The sequence below is a fragment of the Ctenopharyngodon idella genome, chromosome 1 (genome assembly GCF_019924925.1).
Source record: "Ctenopharyngodon idella isolate HZGC_01 chromosome 1, HZGC01, whole genome shotgun sequence".
Classification (NCBI taxonomy): Eukaryota; Metazoa; Chordata; class Actinopteri; order Cypriniformes; family Xenocyprididae; genus Ctenopharyngodon; species Ctenopharyngodon idella.
In genome coordinates, this window is record NC_067220.1 from 1652813 (window position 1) to 1666667 (window position 13855).

The 13855-nt window shown below is 35.8% G+C and overlaps 1 protein-coding gene and 2 long non-coding RNA genes across 5 annotated transcripts in view; 2 read left to right on the forward strand and 1 right to left on the reverse strand.

The window, feature by feature from the left end:
• LOC127508390 (caspase b-like) overlaps positions 1–13855 on the reverse strand; it is a 183592-nt gene that overhangs the window by 8081 nt on the left and 161656 nt on the right. The window contains exon 1 of one of the 2 annotated variants that reach the window (XM_051886258.1): positions 6808–6904. The exons of the other annotated variant lie outside the window; for it this stretch is intronic. The gene's annotated coding sequence lies outside the window, so the exon portion shown is untranslated. Of the gene's footprint in view, positions 1–6807; positions 6905–13855 lie in introns of those variants that run through there. 2 annotated transcript variants of the gene reach the window in all.
• On the forward strand, positions 2585–5821 carry LOC127508775 (uncharacterized). The gene is made up of 2 exons (XR_007928925.1): positions 2585–2726; positions 2872–5821. It is a non-coding gene; the product is annotated as an uncharacterized LOC127508775 (long non-coding RNA).
• On the forward strand, positions 9276–13390 carry LOC127508799 (uncharacterized). Of its 2 annotated transcripts, XR_007928939.1 has the most exons (3): positions 9276–11958; positions 12355–12439; positions 12664–13390. It is a non-coding gene; the product is annotated as an uncharacterized LOC127508799 (long non-coding RNA). The 2 variants fall into 2 exon arrangements; XR_007928940.1 differs by having other exon boundaries at positions 9276–12439.

Sequence of the window (13855 nt, forward strand, 5' to 3'; positions counted from 1 at the left end):
TAAAAAGTATATAATTTATATTTTGTTTAGAAAATGACCGATGGTTTCTCCAGATAAGACTCTGAAGCTGCACTGAAACTGACATTTGGACCTTCAACCCGTTGAACCCCAGTGAAGTCCACTATATGGAGAAAAATCCTGGAATGTTTTCCTCAAAAACCTTCATTTCATTTCAACTGAAGAAAGAAAGACATGAACATCTTGGATGACATGGGGTGAGTAATGTGATGGAATTTTTTAATTAATCATAACTAACATTTCTTTTTCCTTGTAGGAATAACATTTATATGCTTTTGAAACCTAAATGTCCTCAAACCTTGCATGGGCCTAAGTCAGTGTGTGTCTGAATGTCCAAAAATAAGAAAAGTGGAAATGAAACTTAGGGACAGCTAGACAACTATCTAAATATAATAGCCCCATGATATTGAGTAACCAACGAACTAATAAACACATGATTTGGGCAGATATTGCTTTACCTAGTAACATGAGGGTTTGACATATGAAGAGCCAATCATATTGTAGGATGCTTTGCCATGCTCCTATCCTATGTAAACTGTTGTATTCTTTTTGCTGGTGGGATTCTCTGTGATTGATACGAGGTCCTCCGGCCGTGATTAAAGCATATTCTAAGGCATAGTCTGGAGTCTGTTTGGTTTTTAGGCTGCACAGCAGACTAGGCACTAGAGATCTTACTTCTATACTCAAGTGATAGTATTTCTTGGAGCACTAAAGATCTTATTACCAGGTGATAGTGCCCCAAAACAGGCTGAGACGTCGGCTGACTCGAACAGGTATTGAAGTATGCTTAGTAGAGTAAGTCAGGTGCTTAAGGAAAATCTACCACAATTTGGCGGGCCAGCTTCAGAAGTCCTCGGAATCTCCCTCTGTCGGTGGACGGGGATGAGGAACTTGTTGATTTCATTCTGCCAGACTGCAGATCCCTGTTCGACAGAGGGACCATTCCTGGATGGGCTAAAAGGACTTAAGGTTAAGGTAGGACGGACTCCATACTTTTCCTTACAAATGCTTCTAAATTAAATAAAAGGTTAAAGTGAATTAAATTTTGGAATTAGAAGAAAATTATTGAAGAAAACTGGTGATCACATTCAAATGATGTTTACTTTTTGCTGTTAAGGGTAGTGAGTGATTATGGTTGATTCAACCAAAGTGGTATTTGTTGAGTATTTTAGTTGTTGTGATTGAGTGCTCCCAGTAAGCTGTCAATAAAACTTCGTTCCTGCAAAGAGCAACTTGTCATGTATGCTGGAGTTAGAAGTGCTAAAGATTCTACACTCATATGATCACAGTCAAGGCAGTGATAGTGTTGGACGACTAAAGACCTGTGCTCAGGGTGAGACAGTAATTCTGAGTTAGTGTTAATGATCCTGTGTATAGATGCTAGAGACCTGACACTCGTCTGTGAATTTGGGTAGGTAGTGATAGCAGCTTCTTGATGGAAAGCCGTCACCAGATTCGGGAAGGGGAAATGCCCTGAGATGCTGTAGCACTACAACTTGCTCTTTGTTTGAATAAGACTTTAATTCTGATTAAGAAAGAAATGTTGAAAGAGTTGAATATGATTAATAGATCAATATAGTTACATTTTGAAATAAATAAATGAATGCTTAAATTTTTAAAAAAGTATAAATAATAGGAATATGCACCTGTGGAGCACTCTGTGAGAATTATGAAATTTTGAGTTGTGGAGAAACTTTTATCGGTTAGACTTTGATTTGCTAGGCTTATGTATTGGCTCAGATGGGAAGTGCTCAGAAATAGGTGCTCTAAATTGATGAATAAATCTGTATCTGAAGACGTCTAGAATGTGTATCCCGGTATCCCTGGGAGACAGTATGAAAAGTTGATCCATTGCAGATATTTTGGTTTATGTTAACTAGGATAACTTTTGTGCATTGTGTTGAATGAGAATGAGATTGGGTGACCAAGTTAAATAGAAATTATGATTTGAACAGGCACATAACAGACATCTTACAGTAATTTTAGTTCCTAGTAAAAAGTAAAGACAAAGAATTCTTTGCTCTTACATTACCCCATACTCCGTATTAATTAGAGTAGTTTACTGCTTTTTCCTGCATTTTGCAAAGAAGGATCTGCTTGCTTTTTCCTGCAAAGAAGAACTAAGCTTATTAATAGAATGAGGAACTGCTGTTGTGTTAACCAGATGAGACTTCTGGAATTAAGGGACATTGATTACGGTTAAGAAAAATGGAATTTAAATAAAGAGCTGTAGGTTTAATTTGAATTATGCGGTTTTCTTGAGCGTTCACATTTCAGACCAGGCAGCTTCTGGAACAGCCACCTTGACAAATAGGAGCAAATAGACTGAAGTCTGTTCGACAAGACGACTGCAGAGAGAAGAAGAGGAAGTGGCTGATGGGCCTTCAGCTCCCCTCCTGAAAGAGGAAGTTGACACTTCGGAGCGAGGGGTCAGCATGGAGAGGACCGATACAGTGCAGGAAAAGTTGAAACTTTCACTTGAGACTTTTCCTAAGGACAATTTTGCCTTGCGTTATGAAATTTTGTGGCAGGATTGATCACAAGCCAGACTGTCTGAGAGACAGAGAAACAACGGAGCCCATACATCACAACACCAGGCCTTTGAGTGCATCACTGGCTAACGATCCAATGCAACAGCCCAACAAGTTCAACTGACTGATGATCCACACAGAACACAGAAGGACTTCCATTCCCTCCATTGTGGGCAGGTGCTACATCTCAATGATCACTACAGAGACCGCTTCAAATTCTGTTAATTAACATATTAATTTGATTCCATTTGAGTATGCACTGGTCTCACAGCAGTTCTTTGTATTCTCTGTTAAACTAACATTCTGAATCTGCTTTCAATAGGTACCAGTCCAGCCTACTGTACATCTTAATGAAAGAAAAGGAAGTTCATTCACAGAAGTGGGAGTTTGACTCACTAATCAGTTAAAACTTGCTGGGTTTGGCATAGTGAGGGCTATTACATTAACCAACTGGGATAAAGCATAAATAGATTTTTGACTATGCAGAGTTTTCTGGCAAAAAGGGAAATAGGGCACAAGGTGTCCAAAGAAAAAATTATTGCCAGAAAAGCAACAATATTGGTCACTCCATTTCGTTAAAAGGTAATTTTCTAGATTTAATAAGAATAATCACTCTAAGATTCCAAATTTTTGAAATCACAAATGCTGTCATCACCAGGGATATGAGATGGGAATGTTATTTGTCCATGGATCCAAGATTGTGTGGAGATCTCCAATCTTCTTCTAAGTAGCTCATGAGTAACAACAAAAGGTTTGAAAACTGTAATTGCACAATAAATGACAAATTGCATTTGAGAAATTGAAATTGGCTCCCTCAACTGCAGGCCTAGGTCTATATGATTATTGTAAACTATTTAATCTATTTTACCCAAGGTGACTGACATCGGACAATTGATAATTAATGTCCTAACGTTTAGACACTGTTGGAAGGGGAATGCCACAGTGTGTCTACGTTTAGTAGCTTCTACCGTCGTCAAAATTGTGTTACCCGTTCAGATTTGGTGGTATTCCACTCCTAACAATACATTCCCCATTTAGTTCACAATCTGCTGAGGCAGACAAAAAAACAAAAAAAAAAAGGTATGTTGCTCTGGCCAGAGACGACTTCACCAATAAGGACCAGTTGAGGTGTGGTTGTGATCTTAAGGAAAAATCTTGCAATGATCAGCAAAATGGCTGGAGAGTGTGACACCTGGCATCTGATCCAAGCATCTGATCTTAAACTACACCAACCAGCCTCAGAAACCCCACACAGCATAAAGTGAGGTATCAAAGGTGCGTGCTGGTAACGCCCTCCCTCGCCAACGAGGGAAAGCCCATTGCAACGGCTCGCAAAGAGTCACCCTGGTGAAGATGGAATGTCCATGAGACGAACAAGATGATCAACACACCTGGAAGAAGATGTGGACCAACTAATGATTAGCAGAAGAAAGTTTAGCAGAAGAATCCATTTGTGTGATGATGTTTTTTGATGATTTTATTTGATTCATTTAAACTATAGGGCTGAGTATTGATATAGATGATTTGATAAGTTACTGATCCATTTGAAAATATTTCAGGTAAATATAAATCAAAAAGAGGAAAATCTCTTAATGCAGTAGACTATAGGGACTAGGTACATTATTATAAAAATATTAAATAATAGGGACTATTATTGAAGAAACCTGAGGGTTTTAAAATCCTAATGCAGACATTACAACCATAGATGCTACAAATTTTTAATAGTTGCAATAGTTTTTCTCTAAATAAGTGAGAATGTATGATAAGTCGCTTCGCCAGACTAGGTCCAAATATAGACCCTTTTCACATTTAAACTTCTATAGCGGTGAATGAGAGACTACATTAAATACATATATTTTTTGTTCCCATTTGCTCCAATAGCAAAGGAAAAACTCTGCAATAGTGTTTTCAGAACTAAATTTAAAAACTTTAAAGAAAATGAGAGACTGATAACAGCAGTCAAAAGAGAGAAAGATGTCAATTTTTCCCAACATTTGACCATAGCCACTGTATTAGAAACACCCTCACAGCAGTGTTAACCAGTTCTCTTTTTTTGTAATCTGATGCAAAGATAAAATAATACTGAGTATTCTTATAATTGTAAAAACATTGCAGGATTTACGATGCTGATGACCGTTAAACCACATCATCACAGTCTGTGAAAAAGCTATGAATATTCTCGTTCAATCTGATTAAAGCTCGCAATACAGGGCAAAAAGAAAATCTGACTAATCCTGTAAATCTGTGAAATAATGATTATAGAAAAGACACCCAGTGTTTATAGGAAATTTTTTAAAGTAGTGAAATCATAATATGACTTGCAAAGTGACACAGGAGATTGATTTGTAAGGGAAACACATTTTATTTCTAGATTATTATTATTTAAATGGCATAACCAAATTCCTGACATATTGATAAAGATTTTAATGTTTTATTAAAATTCAGAGAATGAATTAAAACAAGTTATGTAGGGTTCACAAAACTAAAACCTAGACCAAGCAAAATGTGACCCAAACATGTTAAACCAAATGAATCTGAACAGTTTGGACATCCCAGCAAAATAGAGTAATTCAAACAGGAAAAGTTTGAAAAGCTTTCTTGAACTCGCAATGTGTTTACCGAGTCGATGATCTGGATCAGTGGATCCACTATGAACTATTCTGCTTTGCAGAAATTACATAAACTGACTGTGAGTTAGTTTAAAATAGAGGTAGTATATGTCATGCCCATCAGTTGACTCTGGAAAATAGGATTGTAGGGAGGTCGATAAAGATTTAATTCCATGTCAACAGCTAAGGCTATTCTTATGACAAGAGCTGGGTTATACAGAGTTCATTTTGAAGCAATGCAAAATTAGACAAGATATTTGTGTTAATGATAAAAATGATATTATTTAAAGACCCTCTGTGGTGAAAATTAAGTTCTTAATGTTGTTTATATGTCTATATGGTGTTTTTTTTTTTTTAATATGCTCTCAGACAATGTGCAGATTCATAAGTCAACACCATTGGTAGTATTTTCACCTTAAAAGTCCAGTGAACCAAAGACAGTTGCAAAAAAAAAAAAAGCGGTTTGAAATCCTGGTGTTTCTGACATCACAAACTACCTTGTAACTGGTGTGTGGGCAGGTTTTAGCATATCATTACTATGCTGCAAACAGGGGTGTCTCAAGAGAAACCATGCCTGTACATATTAAACAGAAAATACAAACTTTGCTAAAATGATTGTTTTGAAAATATTAACACAGACATTATTAAAAACATATTATTTTAGCTAATGTATTTGTATTAACACTTTGTGTCTTTTGCCCAGTGGTGGTTTTGCCCCGTGTGTCTGAAAGGTCCACATTGCCATCTAAGATTTTCAAACAAAATAAACCACTTTTATCATTTTTTTAATACAAAATCTGAATAAACAGAATTGCATGCGTCTTGCGGAAGAACATTGTAGCCAGAGTTACTTCTCTCTGTTTATGTCTAAGTCTAATCCATAAAATGACAGTTGTCAAGCTCCTGAAAGGACAAATACTAGAAAGGCACCATAAAACAGTCCACATTCTGCACTACATTCTTAGACAATACCAGAGCATTGTTATATATGGACTTTAATGGTAGGTATTGAACTTTAGTGATATTAAACTTCCCTGTATAGAAAAGAGATTTGATTTTTTTTTTTTTTTTTTTTTCAAAATTATTTACTATTTGCCATGCGCACCAGGAAAGAAAAATAACATAAAAAAAGTCATTAATTAATGTTAATGATAAGCATTTCAATAACAATAATATTTCTGTATAAACAGCATTTATATTTTTATGTTATAAAAAAGTGGTGTAAAAATTGCTCTGTGCATAATGAGCTGGTGGGTTTTGGTGAGGTGTGTTGCGGACCGGGTGTGATGGGCCGCTTTGTGCCAGAAAGTCCAGGGCACTTTTTTGCACCAGAAACTCTAAGGGCACATGGTGGTGGGAAAAAAAATGAGATGTGAGGAAAAATTATTTGTCGATGCTTTTGAGCTCTCGCAAATATTTTGCGTTCCCGTGAGAAACTCTCACAAACCCTCACAAATCGTGTCGTGTTCTTTGCAAGCGAACGAAGTTTCTCGGGGAACATTTGCGAGAGAACTCATAAGCACTGACAAATAATTTTTCCTCCCATCTCATTTTTTTATGTTTTATTCAATATGTCCTTTTAGGTGCTTCGTAATAGCAAAAATATTGTATCAGATATTGAAAGAATTTGAATTATAGATGCTACTTACGTCTCTTTTTGAACTGAATTTCGTGTAGAGTCTGTCTGCACTTCCTTTGTCCTTCGCTTCGTTTGAGAGTTTCGCTTTCTCTTTGGTGGTCCTGTCCGTCCCACATTTGAGCACGAAAACCTTTCAAAGTATCCACCGTTTTTCCTATACGTCCCATAGCTGCTTTGCACGGTAGTAACTTATGTAACACACAATCAACGATTGCGAATGATCTTGCTGTATAAGCAATAAAAGCAATAAGCATTCCAGAAAATTGCTGAACCAATACTGTAAAACGATTTGAGATTAGCTCCTTGCATTTTATCGAACATCAGAAGGAAATGTGGACACAATTTTTTTCAAAATCTCCTTATTTGTGTGTGTGTGTGTGTGTGTGTGTGTGTGTGTAAATTATTGACAATATAAAGATAATATATATATATTTTCATTCTTTTTTTAAATAATTTATTTATAATCAAAGCATTAACAGATCTTCATGCAATTAAAGTTATAACTTTTTTTTCCCATAATAACCCCTTTCGCCGAAATAATTAATACATAGAATATTAAGACAACAATGACAATAGTAATAATAATAACAATAAATAAAATAATTTAAAAAAAAAATACAAAATGGTAAATAAACTTTAAATAATATATTCATTTACAAATGAACTATATAATTGTAGGAAAAAAATAAATTAAAATAATAACAATTAAATAATAAATAAAATAAAAAAACCCCATAATAATACAATTCAAATCTCTGACATATTTGTGTTCTGTACATATTTATAAAACCAAACAACAATCATGTTTAATAAACTTAGTTACTATGATCAATTAAGTGGGAGAGTCTTCATATTTTCAAAGTGTGATCATGGGTTGCCACGTTTTATAAAAGTTTTGGACAGATCCTTTCATTAAATACTTAATTTTCTCTAATTTTAAATACGATACCAGGACGCATATCCAGTGAAGCTTTGGGTGGGTTTGTTGATTTCCATTCTAATAATATTCTTCTTCTTGCTAATAAGGTGGCAAAAGCAATAACTTTTTTTACTTTATTTGTCAATGATAGTCCATGTTCTGGTACTCCAAAAATAGTGACTTCAACATTGGGTTTTATATCTAAGCTAAAGGCCTCATTTAATGTTTTAAACATAGTCAGCCAGCTTTTGACAAGATTCGAGATTCTTTATTGTCACTGTACTAAAAGTACAGCGAAATTACATAACATAACATAACAAATGTGCTTTCCAAACACAAAGTTGGAGCAGCCAAAGAAAAATTAATATTAAAAAATAAAGGGTCAAGAGGCCAACTGACACAAACAACTAAAACTAAACTTTCATTACAACATTAATAACTGAACTTCTGTTAATTCTCAATAGGAGGTTTTGTATATGTAGACAGAAATAAAGTCAAACTGGTTAATAATAAGCGCAATAAGTGGAAGTCAGTTGTAGTTGTTGTGTCTCTCTTTTTTCTGTTCTTGATGTTTCTCGCTCCTTCAGTGATTCTGCATATTAACATCAGGTGTCTTCAATAATGGTCAATCATCACTTAATTATCTCATTAACTTAAACACTGCTTCAGTGTTATTTTAACACCCTGTAGTGTGGACACATATGTATACTGTGGGGTGTTAATTTAACACTTGGGATTTTGCTGTGTAGATTTTCATTAGAGTTTCATTAATTTCTTTAGGATCCACTGTCAGTTATTGCGATGCATTGCGAATCTGTGGAATTAATCTGGAAGCTGATTGACACTTTATCTGATGTGATAATAAACGGCCTGTCTTTTCCCCGTGTTTTTCCCTTTAGATCAAAGCTAATTTTGTTGAGTTTTTTTCAATTGATACCTGATCATATTGTGCTTTAAGTTCCATTTTCTGTTTAAGCAGTTCTTTGGAAGGGGATAATGAGAGTTGTTGATCTAATTTTTCTATCAAATCAATTAGTTGTTGTAGTTTTGGCCTATAGTAATTATTCTAGGAACGTTGATTTGTAACTTTCCAAGAACATAAAAATGTCCAGCTCATGTATGTTAAAATATTCTAACTGATTGCTGCAGGAACTCATGCTGTAGTAACACAGGGTTTATTATGTAAATGTATTAATAGCACAACACAATTGTTAGATTCAAATGACATCAGGCCATTTCATGATGACCACAAAACAATCAACAGACATCCATCATCACCTGATGTCATTTTGCTTTAGCTTTTTTTGCTACTACAAATGTGTTTAACAAACACACTGTCACAGCAGTCAGAAAAGACAAATGTATAATAAGAGTTAAGAGCACAACTAATGGAAACACTAATCACTGTTATGGTGACTTCAAAAGAAACACAGAGTTAAATCTCTGTTAATTCTCAATAACAACTTTTGTAGATTTCTAACATAAATAAAGTCAATCTGGTTAGTAATAAGTGAAGCTGGTAATGCTTGTGGAGTTGTTTAATCATCCTCTGTTGAGATTGTTATGTACCCCTATATGCTGGCTTCTAGAGGATATGGAGACGTAACACACACACACACACACACACACACAAAAATGATTATTAAAATGTTGTTAGAAGTAAGGTACTTTTCTCTATTAAGGAGATGTGATATGTGAAATTAGGAAACAGGCAGAGACGAAAACTGAATTTGTACTTGCTTTTAGTAAGAAAAATAATTCAATATATCAAAACACCCAATAATACAATAAACAGTGAACCAAACATACATCCAAAACAAATAAATACCTATTTACAAATTATATACAAATGTAAAGGATTAACGATAACAAAGCGAGAGACAGGAGCAGTGCTAAAGAAAAGAAATCAATAAAACATAAACACGTTAAATAACCCCAACACAAACACTAAGCTAAACAAAAGAAAACAGGAAAATAACATCTTCAGTGTAGAACGCCACTAACTACACTATCTAATAACATAAATACATAAATTGGCACCCGCTCATAACCTAGTGTGTTTAAATAACTTTACGTGCTGTGAGATGTAAGTCACGTGACATACTAACCTAGTCCCATCACTATGTATTGGAGAAGGATTTGAATAAACTCTGGTAAACAGAGAATCAAGTCACAACATAAACTCAATAATACAGCGTCATGAGGAGTAAAGTTCCAACAGAAGAAAATAACACACAATAACTAAATCAAAATGAAACTAAGCAAGGGCAAACAAAAACAAACAAGAGCAAGCAAGATCAAATGCAGGCGAGCAAACAAAGGAAAAGCAAATGCTCCTCCCGCACTTGTGTCACATCCGGGTCTTTATACGCGCCCACTAGCATCTGATTGGTTCTCGGGATGGCGCGTGGACCCAATGACTGACAGAAACATCGTCCAATCACAGGACCTGTGAGGTGAGATAGCGAAAGAGAGGGAGAAAACAATAAGGGATGTAACAGAGATCTGGAGAGATTTAATGTCTTTCATCTTCAGTTGATTTCATCTAAGGCTGTGGCTGAAGTCAGTTGTAGTTCTTGTGTTTCTGCTCGTCTCTTTTTCTGTTCTCTTCTTTCCTTCAGTGATTCTGCTTGTTAACAGGCTTATTAAGGCTGAGATGACTCTATATTTAATACACACAGATTTTGTGGCTCAGATAAGGTCCAGTTCTGGTTTATTTCTTTGCTCTTGGCTGATATGTGGCATTGCTATGGCCTGCTTGTGGCCCAGATCTGGCAAACAGAAATGGCCCACACAAGGACCGTAATTCATTGCAGCATGTGGGCCAGATCATCATGCCACATGTGCCAGATGTGGGCCGGATCTGGGCCGACACAATGTTGCTATCTGGGGTGCATAAATTATTTAAAAAAAAAAGAAAAACCTGACCCGAGACAGACCCGACAAAATTAGACCTGAGTCTGACCCAACAGCATTTAGCCTATTTTCGAACCCGACTGGACCCGAACGTAAACGGCATTGACGTGTCTACAGCCTGCAGCCCCGCAGTCATTTAGGAAAAATCCCGGTGTCCTGCTGACTGATTTTGTTGCTGCTCCATACTTTCATTTATTTATTTACTTATTTAATAGCTATTATTTTATATTATTGCCTGCCCGATTGATACACGTTATTTCTGAGTTCGGCTTTCAGTTGTGACCAGTGTATTTGGATTTGTGCTGTCTGCAACGCTATTTACCTCATCTCTGCTGAAGTGCTTCTGCAAAGAAGAAAAGCCTGCATGAACACGCAGCGTAATGAAGCGAGTGGCTTTTCCTGATGGATCTCATAGCTATAAGATGGATTTCTGTGTGCAACATTACAGACGTTTGTTCCTTTCCTACGTGCGTTTCTCAAAAATGCACTTTACATGAATGCAGAAACGCGGATTCAAAGAGAACTTAGAAAAAGTGAGATAACATTGTCATAGAATTGTTTTAAATAATACAATTTTGTTAAATGCCCGACATAGTTTAAAAGAATTCGGATGTTCTCTAGTCCATTCGGAAAAAGCACATTTATTTTAAACTACCCGAGGCCATGATACCAAACCCGACCCGTGTCAGAGGCACTCATCGGAGTTTTGGACCCGAACCTGGTCGGGTCTCGGGTTTTCGGATCCAAGTGGACCCGTGAAGACCTGACCTTGATCAGATCTGTGTCTACAATATTTAACAGCAACACTTTTAAGAAAAAAGTCACATTCCTGTTCATATGCATAAGATATCATGATGTACGATTTTTAATTACCATGTTAATGGATGATACAGACTATTTGGTAAAACTTTAGAATAGGGAACATGTATTCACTATTAACTACGACTTATCCCTCAATAGACTCCTAATTTACTGCTTATTAATAGTTAGTAAGTGTAACGCAGTTCGTATGCACGGGAAGAAGGAGGCGGGAACCGGCGAACGTTCAACACAACTTTAATATATAAAATAAACAAATACAAAACGAAAGTAATGCCGGCAAACACTCACAGACGTCTGCCAGCCACACAAACATAATAAAACCATAAAATAAAGTCCAGGCCTGGTCCTCCCTCGTCCTTCACTGCCGTTGCTCCCCTTTTATGCTTCCGGAGCTCCTCCATGAGAAACTCGAGACCGGTGCAAAGCGCAGCTGACGCTCAATAACACTCGTGTCACCAGCCTTGCGCCGTTCCCTCACGGATCTCGCCCGCCCTGCTCGTCACAGTAAGTTAGTTGTTAAGTTTAGGTATTGGGTAGGATTAGGAATGTAGAATAAGGTCATGTAGAATAAGGCATTAATATGTGTTTAATAATTATTAATAAACAGCCAGTATACTAGAAATATGCATGCTAATAAGCAACTAGTAAAAAGACCCTAAAATAAAATGTTACCGACTATTTTTGTTAGTTCATACAGCATTAACTAATTTGTATAAACTGAGAACAAATACTTTTAACCATATAATTTTGAAAATATGTTAATAAATGTGTAACCATAGTAAAATGTCTCCCTTGGCTGTATGTGATAATATTATTTCCTAATGTATGTTCATGTTGTGAACTTGTGACAAATAGCACTTAAAGACACGCATTTAATGGGCATTTAATGTCAAAATATAGGCCTATCATTGCAAATCCTTCAACAAGTGAAACATGCATTTAAGCCAATGAGACATTTGACAAAAGAAGCATGACGGAGAATACGGTGAGTGTGTGATATTTCTGTCATGATGTGGTGAACGAATTTATATATTAAGTGTTTATGTGCTAAAATATTGAATCTGTTCACATCTTTTACTATTTATCATTAAATTTATCACTATTTTTTTTTTTTTTTTTTTTTTTTTTTTTTTGCATTTGTCAATATATATTATACATGTTACTATTAAATAATTATTAATTAATAAAACATATTAATTTCATTTTCAGGGATGAAAAGACTGAGGTTTTTCCACAGAAATGCCATGAAAATGGACTTAAGAGTCAACAGTTTTGTGTTTTAAGATGATTATTTGTTGTATGTATGTTTTTGTTTTTATTATGAACTATTTTAATACGTTTTAAACCTATTATTTTAGAAATATTTTTTTAAGTATCCTATTTGTTTTCATACAGATAAACACACTTTTCACTTGTTCAAAGCTTTGCATTAAATGATTATTTTTATTTGACATGAAATATGTCACATACTCTATGTGTCACGGAAAAGAACTCCGCTATTCCCTCCTCTGACCATCAGAGGGAGCCCTCTCCCGAATACTAACACACACACACCCCACCACACACTACATTTCCCAGAAGCCCGTACCTTGGACCAATCACCTCTCAGCTGTTGCCAATCAACCGGACTATAAAGGACTCTCTCGCGCTTCTCATTGTCGCGAAGTCTTGTATTGCCACGGTGTACATCTCTGAGCGTTTTCTTGTATTGTCTGCCTGCCTGTTATTGATCTTGTTTTGCCTCTTATCTACGATTCTCTGCTGCCTGCCCATGGAACCCTTTGACTGTTATCTGGACTGTGAGTGTTATCTGCCTGCCCCGACCTTTTGCCTGTACCCTGACTACGATTCTGTCTGTCCCTTGCCATTCCTGTTTGCCCCTGTCCGACCTTGCCTGTTGTACCACGCTTTCCTTTAATAAAAGCCTGTAAATGGATCCCAGCCTGAGTGACGAATCATTGCACTATGTCTATTATTGTAACAACATGAACATGAAGGAAATAATACGATCAAATATACAGTCAAATGGGAAACACTTTACAACATGTTACACATTTATTTATATATTTTTAAAATAATAAAAAAGTGTATTTGTAGTAGTATCGTTGAAGTAACAATAAACTACAGTGTTTGTATCAACATTAAATTTCATACTCTGTCGTTAAGTATTATTTGTAACGACATGAACATGAAGGAAATAGCCTATCACATACAGTCAAATGGGAAACACTTTACAACATGTTGCACATTTATACATTTAAAAAATAAATAAATAAATAAATAAAGTGAAATAAAGTGAAATAAAGTGAAATAAAATCCATGTGAAAACAGCTTGCATTTAACAAAAGAAAATTATGGGTATGGGTCGCGCAACTATGACTGTTTAAGCCCAGCCCCTCAC